General features: G+C 36.8%; 1 protein-coding gene across 13 annotated transcripts in view; it reads left to right on the top strand.

The window, feature by feature from the left end:
• The window catches only part of THRB (thyroid hormone receptor beta), a 371,178-nt gene that overhangs the window by 90,568 nt on the left and 266,868 nt on the right, over positions 1-13,742 (top strand). For 2 of the 13 annotated variants that reach the window (XM_073900893.1, XM_073900892.1), the window contains exon 2: positions 6,050-6,146. The exons of the other annotated variants lie outside the window; for them this stretch is intronic. The gene's annotated coding sequence lies outside the window, so the exon portion shown is untranslated. The remainder of the gene's footprint in view (positions 1-6,049; positions 6,147-13,742) is intronic. 13 annotated transcript variants of the gene reach the window in all.

Here is a 13,742-nt window from a genome sequence, read left to right as displayed (position 1 = left end):
CCTTTTCTGTAAAGGACAAATAGTAAATACTTTTGGCTTTGCGGGCTGTGACCACAGTTTTGTTACAATTACTCAACTCTGCCCTTGTAGCACAAAAGCAACCATAGACAATGCATAAAGAAATAGGTATGACTGTATTCCAATAAAACTTTATTTACAAAAATAGAAAGTGAGACAAAACGAGCCACAGACCACAGTGTGCCAACTCCTGCAATAGACTTTCTAGGACTATATGCTATGTCTACCTAGAAGTAAGATGGTAATAAATAAAATGCTCAACAAATACATGTTGAAAGAACAAGTAAATAAATGAATACAAATAGGACAACCCACAAAAAATTAACATCAACAGTAACATATGTAAAATTGTTCAAACTCACACAATGAAAGAGGGACAAATTAAAATCATGACATAACATCTTTTTACTCTCAAATTCACAAAGTTTGTTTCTTTAATGATAATTCCTAGGTTTGGTAAGGATATGGGCTCATGCATAGCCATGCTGCTGGTAGACTTTTTTACTCTTTTGTCTTTAGCTATATACATAGGGAAAAGTGTAGAAAATAATATAAGAGGTTCTGTGTATCCTCTCCCTCCATTGGCAGTTTTCAAATTGTTTGAGTTCATTCTTAAAAATTATTGAGAACCTCAAAGAACTTTTGTCTGTTAATGTTTATATTTACATTAGAAATTAAAACATAAACATTTAAAATAGTTGTAATTCATTTAAATAGCAATATAAACTCTTTATGTGTTAACGTAATATTTTTGACTACATTTTCTAAAGAAAAAGAAATTATTGAGAAGAGTGACATTGTTTTACATTTTTGTAATGTAAAATTACAAAAAATTAATGTCTTGCCTGAAAGAAGACAGCTGGATTCTCATACCTGCTTCTGAATTCATTCTGTTGTGCCATGCTTTTTGGTGAAGTATATGAAGAAAATCAATCTTCAAACGGTTATATAGTTGGAAAAGGGAAGAGTATCTTAATAGCTTTTTCTGATAACCAAAAATTCTGCTTTGATAGTACACCAAAATTCAACAAGTGGTAGTTTCTTTCTTTTTTTTTTTTTTTAGATTTTATTTATTTATTTGAGAGAGAGTGAGAGAGAACATGCAGGGGAAGCAGCAGGCAGAGGGAGAGGGAGAAGCTGAGAGGGAGCCCAACGTGGGGCTTGATCCCAGCACTCTGGGATCATGACCTGAGTCAAACCAACTGAGCCACCCAGGTACCCTGTCAACTGGTAGTTTCTAAACAGGTAGTTACAATGTGGAATCTAAAATCATATCACTGAACTTTCTGTGTTTCGTTACATTAAAATTTGTTCATTTATCTTACAGTTTGAGTGGATATTTTATTCAGGCATGGTCTTGTAACATCATGCACTGACCATTTAGAAAAAATTGGTTCAATGAGTAATGCAGATCTTCCAGATGTAGATACATTTTGTCATACAATATTCAAGATTCTATTTACTACATTTCCACCTATCTCAGAAAAGTCTTTAGATATTAGGAAATTGTCAAGCCCTCTGTGGTGGATACAAGTTTACCAAAGTTCTAATTTTCATTTGAAAGCTTGAAATTTTATCACTGACAAAAATTGCTGTCTGTTGTTTCTTCATTCACTTTTGAGAAAAAGTCGGCCAAACACCCAGGTCTGGATAACCATAATTTGTCTCTTACTCATTCTTTTAAGAAAAAAATGATGTTCTATGAAGAAAGCAGGTAGTTCAGTTCACAATTCAATCATCATATTTTCATATGCAACAGAAGTGCTATATTCATACTATTTTGTCATGCAGAATATTTTTTTAAAGTGTTCTAGTGTTGAGATTTAAGTAAAATCATTTTTATTACTTCATTAAAGACACTGTTGAATGAAACTGGCTTTTTTGATTTTGGTCAGACTATAGTGAGCATGCCATGAAAGGCACAGTGGCTGTTCATGCGACTGGTGCCGCTGCCTCCAGCCATGCTAAGTTGCCACAGGTTTACCCACCACTGATTTTGCACCATCAGCGCAAATGTCAACATGGTGGAAAAAACAAATAATTTTAAATTTTTACATAAATAATTCCATCCTGTATGTGTGCTTTGACCAAGATTTTTGCATGTAACATTATGCCATTACGTTTTTGAGATAGATCGAGGTTGATACATGTAGATCTAGTTCATATATTTTTTTTTAGTTTTTTTAATGAGACACCCAGGTGCCCCTCTAGTTCATATATTTTAACTGCTGTGTTATATTTATCCCTTTGTTCCTACATTGATGGATATTTAGGTTATTTCCAACTTTTTACTATTGTGAATATTTCCTTAATCAAGAGTCATCTAGGGGCACCTGGGTGGCTCAGTTGACTAAGCATCCAACTCTTGGTTTTGGTTCAGGTCATGATCTCAGGGTCATGCAATCAAGCCCCATATTGGGCTCCTCAGCAGGGAGTCAGCTTCCCCTCTCTAACCCTCTACCCCTCCCCCTACTCGTGTATGCACACTCTTTCTCTCTCTCTCTCTCTCAAATAAAAAAAATCTTAAAAAAAAAGAGTCACTTTAGGTTGTATACCATGATGTGGACTTTCCAGGTCTAAAAGTATATATATACACACACACACACATATATATACACAGTGTGTATATATATATATATATATATATATATATATATATATATATACTCAGTTTTCCATATCTAGATTATGAAATTGCCTTTAACATGGCTTTACCAATTTGCAACCTAATATGATTCTTAACGGGTACTCTCTTCTCTAGGTGCAGTTTGTCAATGTGTGTCAGGCATTCTAAGGAAAGACAATTTTTGAATCAGAAATTCCAAGAATTGACCATGAAGGTCATTTGGCCAGGAATGAGTACAAAGTTGTTTTTTTTTTACAAAGTTGCTTATGATTATTTATAAAGTAGAAAATCTAGACAAAAGCTTCTAGATGTTTAATAATAGGTGACAAAAATATATTGTGGTATCTATTCATGGATATTATGTAACCATTTTATGTCCTAATTTTATTTCATTGATACATGTTATTTTATCTAACTATCAAAATGGTGATGGAAGTACAGGTAATTTTTTCTTCTTTGTGTGTGTGTGTTTTAAATTTTCTTGTGTTACTGAGAATATGTTATTACAGAAGGAAAGAAAGAGGGGAGGGAAGACAGACAGATGGATGAGAGCATATATTCTGAAACCTCGTCCTAAACTAAGTGTCAAGTGAGGCCAAAAAAATAAAACAACAGTACCCAAATTTGACACAGCGTAGGAGTGATTTTTAAAGCCTCCTGAAACCCCCAGAGATTTTGATTTGGTGGGACTGGGGATCAACGAGTCCCTGAAATGCATAAACCTCACACCTTAAGAAATACTAATTCAGAAACCGTAGCTGATTCCATCAGACTTGCCTGTGTTAATGAAAAATAAGGAGTCTTGTCCATTTTAATATTTGGCAGGCAAAAGAGACAAGCAATGGCTGGAGGAAGTTCTGGTGGTGCCTCTCTTCCTGGAAGCTGGAAGCTGAAGGCAGGAGCTTCTGTAACCACATCCTGGGGTGGGAAGGAACTCTGTTTCCTGCAAACCTATCCCAGACTTTGCTTGCTTCTCCTTGGCATTGGCAGCCTGCCCTAAAGCAGACAAGGTCAAGTCTGCAGGTGGTGGCTCCAGGTGTTCCTCCTCAGTTCTCTCCCATCCCTCCTTCCTCTGTTCCCTGGCATTTGGGTCAACTTCCTCTGCAAATTTGAGCATCAGAATCTTTGGGTGAGCTTGTTAAGACACATATTCCTGGCCCCCAACCCCAGAGCTTTGGATTCATGGGTTGCATTTGTAATAAGCTTCCAGGTGATGAAGCTTCTGGCCCATGGACTGCACTGAAATAAGAGACAATAAATAGACTCACCAGAGAGAGCCAGCCTGAGACTCAGGGGCTGAGCAATAAAATGTTATCAGAGAGGGAGACAAACCGTAAGAGACTCTTAATCATAGGAAACAAACTGAGGGTTGCTGAAGGGGAGTGGGGTGGGGGTACGGTGTAACTGGGTGATGGACACTGAGGAGGGCACGTGATGTAATGAGCACTGGGTATTATATAAGACTGATGAATCTCTGGCCTCTACCTCTGAAACCAATATTACATTATATGTTAATTAATTGGATTTAAATTTAAAAAATAAAATAAAGAAAAAAGAAAAAAAAGGAACCACTCAGTGTTTTCTGGAATGGGCTAAATAAAGAAAAAGGATAACACCAAGTTTCAATGAGAATGCTGAGGAATTTGAATTCTCATATATTGCTGATGAGAGGGTAAAGAGTACATTCATTCACTTTGGAAAACTGTTTTGTAGCTACTTATGAAAGTAAATATTTACCTACCGAAGGGGGGAAAAATGTTATTCACTAGAATTCCCATCAGATGGTCATTTAGAAATGCAGATGTGGGTGCAGTAGTAGTAACAGCATTACTAGTGGTAATAAGAATAGCAATAGTAATAACAGATAGCAATAATAGGAAGATTAATAATGAAATCACACAAATAAATAAGAACTGTTTTTCTCCCCATGTTTTGATGAAAGTCTTGAACATGGTGTTGCCAGACCAGAGACAAGATTTCAGATACGAAAGTGTTATGAAATCACGTATTTAAAAAATGTCTCTTTAAACTGGATATGTTATATTTTTAGTGAAAGCAAGGTCTTTAAAAACATGCCGGACCTTATGATCCAGAAAAAGCTGTTTCTTTTCCTCCTGCAGGGTATTATTTATCTTTGGTTAATAGATTCAGCCAGGCCATTTTTATAGCCTCACATGTTATCAAAAAGTGTTTTTATTTCCCAATCTAACTACTCCCTTTCTCAACCTATTGAATTAATTCTGCCTGTAGCAGCCAAGTATTAACTGAAGTCTAGATAAAAGAGATTTTTTCAAAACCCCATTTGTGTTTTTCCTTTTTGTGTTAAATTATAAATACGGTAATTGGTGGTTAATGAGATGTAAGTGCTGTAGCCTCAGACTCTTTGGGTTACTCATGTCTCTGCACCATTTTCATGCGGCCCTCATTTTCCACACACCAGACCTATAATTATGCCAAAATTTATCCAAGCCAGAGAATATTTTGTTTTTCCCTGTTGCTACCTACAGACTGTAAAATTATGGAAAGCGTTGGATATGCAAAACTAATTTTAAACCCCACCCAGTAAAAATTCTGAGGGGCAAATCAATAAGATATAATTAAAGGATTGTGCATCGTAGATTTCAGAGATCACTGAGGCATCTAGAAAGCATCTGATCTAGCTGTTTGGCTTTCGTATCAACCCCATTTTGCAGATGAATTAACCACAGCTTACAGAAGCAAAATATATGTGAAGCTGGGATTTGAACCGGAGATCTATCTGGCCCTAATCCCCGTGCCTTGTTGAGAGGGGTTGACAGGTGTCTTTTGCCTTTCGGAACAGTGGGGTTTTTTTATTGCATCATGCTGTTTGCCAGCCTACCTTGAACTCTTTCATCACCTGCTTGAATGTTTTTCATAAGCTTTTAAAGCTTCCTTTATATTTGATTTGTACAGTATCTTTTAACAACAGTGTTCTTGCACCAGACGTTTTGATGTACTAAATTTACACATACACCTGAATGAGGAAGACACATGCATTTTGTATTGTACAAAAAAAAAAACAAAACAAAACTCCAGTCTCATGTTTATGTTGAAAATGTCAGTCTGTGTTTCCACTCAAGTGCTAATCTTTCTAAAAATGTCCCTCCCGTTGAAGGACATCCAAAAGGCAGTAACTTACTAGAACCTTGAGTTCAGATTACAAATGCGTTTGGCTAACTCAGTGTTAAAGTTCAAATTATCTCAGAATTATTTTAAATATTTGTAAAGGAACACTGATTAGTTTACTAACGCATTGCCTCATAACCATCCACTAATAACCACCTTGGTTTGTGATCGTTAACTCCAAGGGCTCAAGTGAGGTCGTGGCAAAGGTAATTTGCTTCAGTATCTGAAGCTGTCATATGATTGATATCTTTTCCCTAGGACGTGGAAGAGTTGACTCAGAAAAGGAATTTGAAATGGATTTTTAGACCGCATTTTATTATTTGCACAGAAGAGTTGAAAAGGAAGTTCTGATGAGGTAATATCCTCCCCTCTCCGCCTCCTTTTTTGTAGTTAGTATTTCCTAATTATTTACATTTAAATTGGAGACCAGTAGCATGGTACAGGGGAAAGAATGTCAGTGTGGGAGTCAGGCTACCTGGGATTTAGTGCTGGCTCTGTCATTCAACTCATGACCTTAGACAAGTCATTTAGTTTCTCTGGGTGTTGGTTTCCATAAATGAGAAAATGACACAGGATCATTCCTAAGCTGTAGAGTCTGTGTATATGTGTGTTCTGCCAAGAGAAGCTAAACTATCTAGAAAAGAGCAGACCCAGGTATAGGTTAGGCAGATACTGCCTCCCTATTCCTAACCTGTTGGCAGGGCTGACTGCATGGACAGCAGCCTGTGCTTGCCATCTTGAAATTCTTCATAATTTTTGAACAAGGTCCCTGCGTTTTCATTTTGCTCAGCACCAAATTATGTAACAGGTCCCGCCTTTTGATGATACATTTCTTACCGTTGTGTCCTTCGGCTGGAAAAATGAGTCATAACCTCAAACTGGTCGTTTTTGCCACCATTGTACCTCTTGGGTAGACCGAGAGGAGCAAAATTCAACAAAAATTTATGTGTGGAATTTTGTGCTTATTTTCAATGACCTGAGTTTTTATTGTCTGCATTTTCCTTTGTCAATGCCTCCTTGCCCTACCTTATCCCGAGGAGGGACATTATGCTCTCCTGGGTGGCTATGTGAATTTCTGGTTTCCTCTCTTCACAGGTAAACTGTGTATGTAGGCTACTCTGATTCGTATCTTGGAATCTTTGTAAAGTCATGTTCGATCCCATTTTTTCACACATAAGGGTTAATTCCTGGTATTTGTCACTAGGTATTTTCAGTCTCCCCATTCCACATCATTCTTGTCATTGCCACATAATCAGTTATAGTACAATATAGAGGATACTTGTGTCAATTTTGCTGTCAATCTTTATGCTTCTGGAGAAGCTACAATTACAATAGCTGATAGACTAGAGAGATGACTTCTGCTCCTCCAGCAGCTGCTGTGTTTTGACCAAATGAGCTCTCCTTCACCTTTGAAAGTAGAATAGCCACCCTAAATGATGAGAGATCTATTCCATATAAAAGGAGACTTGCTGAATGTGCTAAAATGCACATTCATGCAAGAACTGGCTTCATTGTGCACATTAATATTGATAAAAATTACTCTGTGATTGCAATAGACATATGCTTTCTTCGTTTATTCATTATTGCGTGCCAAAGGATGAAAGAGCAAAAGAGACAGAGAAAGTGTTTCTGTGTACCCACTGATGGCTGGATGTGGTTTTATATTATGAGTCTACTTTCAGAAATGTAGAACAAATCCCTAGGCAATGAAATGACCAATTTACATATCACATCCAAGATAATAAATTGCTTTGATGGGCCATTCCTGAGTGTCTGATTTCAAAGCATCAAAAATGCCAAACCAATCCTCAAACACTATTTTTTTTCCTTTTACAAATCCAGTGTTCATCATCTTCCCAAATGCTGTTTTTTTGCCCTCAGTTAATAAATTCTATTTAAAACTTGATAGCAGCTTTTAATTATATTAACAGTATCTAAATGTTTTAAAATATTTAGCTAGTCTTTTTCCTTCATAAAATTGAAAGTGACTATTGAATACTTTTTTTCCCTCTGTTCTTTTTTAAGTTTTAATTTAAATTCCAGTTAGTTAACATATGGTATAATATTAGTTTCAGGTATATGATGTAATGATTCCACACTTCATACAACACCTGGTGCTCATCATGACCTATGTTGAATTCTAACTGCCGTCCTGACTCCTAACTTCTAAATTGTGGAACATGTCATTTTTATTTTTTGGATCATATAAACCAGTGTTTTGACTCATAGTTATGCTTAAGGATAGGAAAGAAACAATTGATAGATTTTTTTTAAGGGAGTGCTATTGGACATTAGATCTGGCACTGATAACAAGAAAAACAGCAGTCCCAGGTTCTGTTTATAAGTTCTTTCTATCCAATGGATTGAACTATTTCAGAAATAAATTAGTGCTTTGAAACTGTGGGATTTTAGATGAAAAGAACCAAAGTGAAACTCCTCAAGTAATTAGGTAAATGGTTTAGTTCTATGCATTTTATTTCAAAACACCTTTTTGAACACTACTTTACCAAGATTCCAAAATAAGAGCTATAGAAGCCTAAATACACAGTTTACCTGTGAAGAAAAAGAACATCAGAAGTTCAAGTATCCATTGAGTAGAGTATAATGTCCCCCTTCAGTGACCTCCAGGAGAGGAGGCTACCCATTCGGTATCTTCTTATGTCTGTCTCTTCTGGAGAGGGACCCTAAAGGTGCCAATTAACATCATAGTGATAACTCCTTACAAGTGTTTAAGATGACATGTCATCCAACAAGACACTAGGCAGAAACACGTATAAGGAGAAGTGAGTATTATGGCATTTTACCCCTTAGCAGGAAACTCAATGTTTGCACCTTTGGCTGCACCTTGGAATCACCTGGGCAGAGAAAGCAAAAAATACTGGGTCTTGCCCAGAGAGATTCTGATGTAATTGGTTTAGGGATTGGCCTGGGCATTGGGATTTTAGAAGTCCTCCCAGGTGGTTTTAAGGAACAGCCAGGGCTAAGAACCAAGGTTTGAACTGAGGTTTCTTTTTAGATATTTAACAGCTTTATTGAGATATAATTCACATAGTATCCAATTCACCCATATAAATTGTACAATTCAGTGGTTTTGAGTACATTCACAGAGTTGTTCCACCATCCCCACAGTCAGTTTTACAACATTTCCACCACCCCAAAAAGAAATCCGTTAGGAGACACTCCCCACTTCTCCCCCACTCCCACCCCAGCCCTAGGCCACCACTAACCTACTTTCTGTCTCTATAGATTTGCCTATTCTAGATATTTCATGAAAACGGATCATATAATCTATAGCCTTTTGTGAACAACTTCAGTCTCATGGCATGTTGTTAGGGCTCATACATATTAGAGCATATATCAGTACTTCATTCATTTTTATTACCAAATAATATTACATAGCATGGGTAATAACATATCTTGTTTATCCATTCACCTGTTGGTGGATATTTGAGTTGTTCTAAATTTGGCCATTATGAATAATGTTGCTACAGACATTTTGTACAAGATTTAGCATGTACATATGTTTTCATTTCTCTTGGGTATATATCTAGAAGTAGAATTACTGGTTTATATGCTAATTTTGTGCCTAACTTTCAAGTAACTGTTAGACTTTTCCAAAGTAACTGTGTCATTTTCCCTTCCTCATCAGTGTCTGAGGGTTCCAGTTTCTCCACATCCTTGTCAACACTTGTTGTTATCTATCTTTTTGATGATAGCCATTCTAGTGGGTGTAAAATGGTATCTCTGTGGTTTTGCTTTACATTTCCGTCATAGCTAAAGAAGTTGAGCATCTTTGCATGTGCTTATTGTCCATTTGTATATCCTCTTGGGAGAAATGTTTATTTAAATCCTTGCCCACTTTCTAATTCAGTTATTTGTTTTATTGTTATTGAGTTGTAAAAATTTATATATATATATATATATACATATATATATATTCTAGATACAAGTTCTTTATAAAAAATATGATTTGCAAATATTTTCTTCCATTCTGTGGGTTGTCTTTTCACTTTCTTGGAGGTCTCCACTGAAGAAGAAAAGTTTTCAATTTTGATAAAGCCCAATTTATTGTTATTCTGTTGCTAGTGCTTTTGGCATTCTATCCAAAAAGGCTTTGCATAACCCAAGGTAATGAAAATTCTCTCCTACATTTTCTTCTAAGTGTTTTACAGTTTTAGCTCTACATTTAGGTCTATAATGTGCTTTGAGTTAATTTTTCTGGGTACAGTGTGAGGAAAGGTCCAACTTTTTTCCTTTGTATGTGGTTATCCTAGAGCGAGTTTTTAAAATAATCTCTTTACTGATGGTTAGTGAACATCTTGCTCAAAGTCAGCTGTGTGATAAACTTCATGGGGCATGGCATATGAGCCATCTATGCTAAAGATGAATTGCCAGAGAGTTCCAGCTTCTTCCTGCTCTCCCCCAGGGAGCCTATACACTGGTTGAAATTCTAAACACACACTTGGAACTACTAAAGAACGCATTTACACAGCCTCTGATCAATATGCTGAGGTCTCCCTAATGGGTAGTAGGAGGTGGGGGGGGGAGTACTTAGAAATTAGATGAAGAGTGGTATCAATCACTGAAGGTTTCTGAAGGAGTTGTCTTCACCTTTGTGTGCTAACATACACACACACACTTAAACTGTAGTATGTGACCTCTAAGTCAGGAAATGTCTAGCTAAATGCCATGGTGCTATTGATCATGTTTGATTGCTTTGTGCTCTTACCTATTTGAATGAAAGAAGGAGACTCCCTGAAAATTATAAGTAAATTATTTCCAAGAATGTGAGGAAATTGTTTTGTCTGCAAATGCTCAGGAAAACAGCAGATAAACCATCCCTCCAGAAAGCCCTTGAGTGAAATATAATCCAAAGAAGAAAGTTATACCATCCAGACCCAAAGTTCTGTGCTGTGCTGCTATGGGGGTTGGTAGATAAGATTGGGAACAGTTCCACCAATAAGCAAGGAAACCCCTATCTGTCAAGTCGCCAGACTGAGAGTGCAAGTTTAGGAACAAGTCAAGTTCCTTCCCTCTCTTCAGCTCTAAAAGTGCTGATTATTGTGCAGGCGGGTTCATCTGCCCCATATGGCTTCTGTGTGCTTGTCTAGGAAGGGAACATGCAAGACAAATATCTTTCTATACTGCTGAGCTTAAGGAAGGCAAGTTAAGGTATGCTTTGGGGGATCATATTGAAACTTCTATCACTTCTCATAAATCCCCCAGGCAAATACCTTTTTATCCCAAGAAGGCAACAAGGAAAATGGGCACAGAATCTCATAAGCCTGGGTTCAAATCCTGACTCTACCACACAATCTGGGTAATTTTCAGCAAAGTATCTAACTTCTTTGAGCTTCATCTTTCTCTTCTGTGTTATGGGAATCTAAAAATATCTATTAATGGTCATTGTTGGATAAACTGAGATAAGTGTAAAATCCCTGCCTTGAGTTGGGAGTTAACGTATGTTATTTTCCCTCTCCCTTTTAATACCAAAGATAGGGTGCACTCCCAGTTTTAAAATTCATTTTTCGGGCCTTGAACCTAAAGAACTAAAAGGACTATTAGCCAAAATGAAGGTTGGACTTACAATTCGACATGTCAGATCCCTCTCCTATATCATTCTGTTCCTTCAGTGGTCTGAAGGCCCTTGTTTCTTGGCAGGGTATAGGACCTCACCTCATGGGGTGTTCCTGCCACCCTAAGAAAAACATCACTACTGTCCATGACTTTGGTGATTCATCAGCATTCCAGCGAACTACCCAGCTGTTTGAAACAGCAGGTATTTATTTTCTTTGGTCTGAATATGCAAAGATGAAATGCAGCTGCCTGTTTTTGGAAAAGCTTTCTTGGTCTGTATCATTTGGTTAGGTTAAGCACTAGAGTGTGTTATGACCTTGGTCTGCACACTAACCTTCCCCAGGTGCCTGTAGAGCTTGTTTATGCAGGTATTTATGGGCCACAAAGCTGAAATTAAGCCCAAGTTTGCCTAACATTATTTTTGGAGAGGCTAATTGTTCAGCAGGAGTATTCATGTGACTGTCAGTAGGAGGGAACATTTACCATGACAAGTGTGTGAGGCCTTGTACAGAGGAAGTTATAAGGAGGCATGAAACTTAGCTTGCTTCTTCAAGTGACCTGGGGTATGTAATCCTCTCTAACACTTCCACTGCCTCTGTATGATGAGGAAAATACTGATCTTTTCTTCCATGGGCCTCCCTGTAATGGAGGGAGGTCATCAGTAAAATAACAGGCATGGGAGGATTTTGCCCCAAGAGCAATGTATGCATCTGTATTATTTGTATTCTTTTGGAATTTTAGTTCAGTTGCTATCTACAGAACACTCAGAATTCCCTTAATGGTGATGTGTCAAAAATGGAGAAGAACAAATTTGAGAAGTGTAAATGAGTAAGCCTGAAAAGAAACAATAATTCAATAAGAAACTTAAGAAACAATAATCCAATAAGGAATTTCACACTTATTTTTACTAGGCCACATTATCATATATGTCCTTTTTAGAAACAGTGTGGATATAAGTAGAGGTATTAAAAAGTAGAATAAACTACTTACTCTCTACATTAAGAGAGGAGAACAGAGGTATATATAAATCCCAAGCAGTATATAGCAGTATATATTCCAAACCTCAAAATCCTTTTTTGGAATTTGGCCCGGAATATATAAATCTGGACATATAAGTACAAAAGTTACTCATATAACTATAAATATGTAAATCCTAAACTATTTGATTTTGAAATGCAGTCTGTTATAACTTAAGACACATTTAAATATACTCCATTTCTGTTGGAGTTGAGCACATCCCTTTGAAAAATGTAGGACTTTATAATGGGAAAAAGAAGCCATGGCGAATAATTTGAGGATGCTTTACAGTTGATCATGACTTTAACTTTTTTAGATGGAGAAGTCCATAGTGTAACTTTAGATTAAATCTAGAATTAATTCTCAAATCTAGAATTTACATTTGGAAAAAATAGTCAAAGCTTCAATAAATTCAACAATAATAAAGTATTATATAATATCCCTAGGCTTGGAGAAAATAAAATGGGGGTTTCCAGTTTAAACAAAATCTTGTGTGATTGTAAGGATCAAGTGAAAAGATGCAAATAAAAGTGCTTTGGAAATGGCGGCGTCTTCAGCAGGCTACCCAGGGGGGCCATAGAACAGCGTGGTAAGGAGCTTGGCTTTGGAGCCAGACTGCGTGTGTCCCAATTCCAATCTGACTGCTCTTGTATGGATTTTTTAACCTCTCTGCACCACAGTATCCACATCTGGAAAAGAGGGATCATAATAATTCCCATGACTACTACAAAGAGAAATCAGCACGTGTAACATTGTCAGGGCAATGCCTGGCATATAGAAAGGGCTCAGCTAATGTTGGTTATGATGATGGTGGTTGAGATGATGATGCAAATGTATTTGGGAAAAATGAGAGTACAAAGAGGAAGAAGTATTTGTTTTTGAAGATGGGGGATAAACCAGCTGACTCAATCAGCTCTTTAAAGAGGAATAAACAGAATGCTAGCAACTAATTAGATTTGGAAATAGAATGGAAATGGATACCCTGTTCATACATACATTCTAAGTTGAGAGGATTCTTGATACTCACAGAAATATTAGCAGCACTTAGCATAATTTACAAATGAAATATTTTGAGCAATTATTGCATATAAACTATGGAGCCACAAAATTACAGTTTAAAAACAAAGCTTAACAAAAATTTAATAATAAGTCTCACAGAGATGATGAAATGATGACGTGTGATAATAAAAGTTTTTATTGCCACAAATATGGGATGACGGCATTATTCAAGAATGGTAGGCAAAACAGCCTGACTCCAGAGAGAGGGACATCTCTTCACAAGACCTTTCCCAAAGCTAAGCTGTGGTTATTCTTCTTGCCTTTGACCAGGTTTTACCACCCATTTTCTTTTTTTTTT

This window comes from Callorhinus ursinus, unplaced genomic scaffold (genome assembly GCF_003265705.2).
Source record: "Callorhinus ursinus isolate GAN/ISIS: 27379988/994484 unplaced genomic scaffold, GSC_fseal_2.0 scaffold1, whole genome shotgun sequence".
Taxonomy (NCBI): Eukaryota; Metazoa; Chordata; class Mammalia; order Carnivora; family Otariidae; genus Callorhinus; species Callorhinus ursinus.
This window is presented reverse-complemented; position numbering and strand designations above follow the sequence as displayed.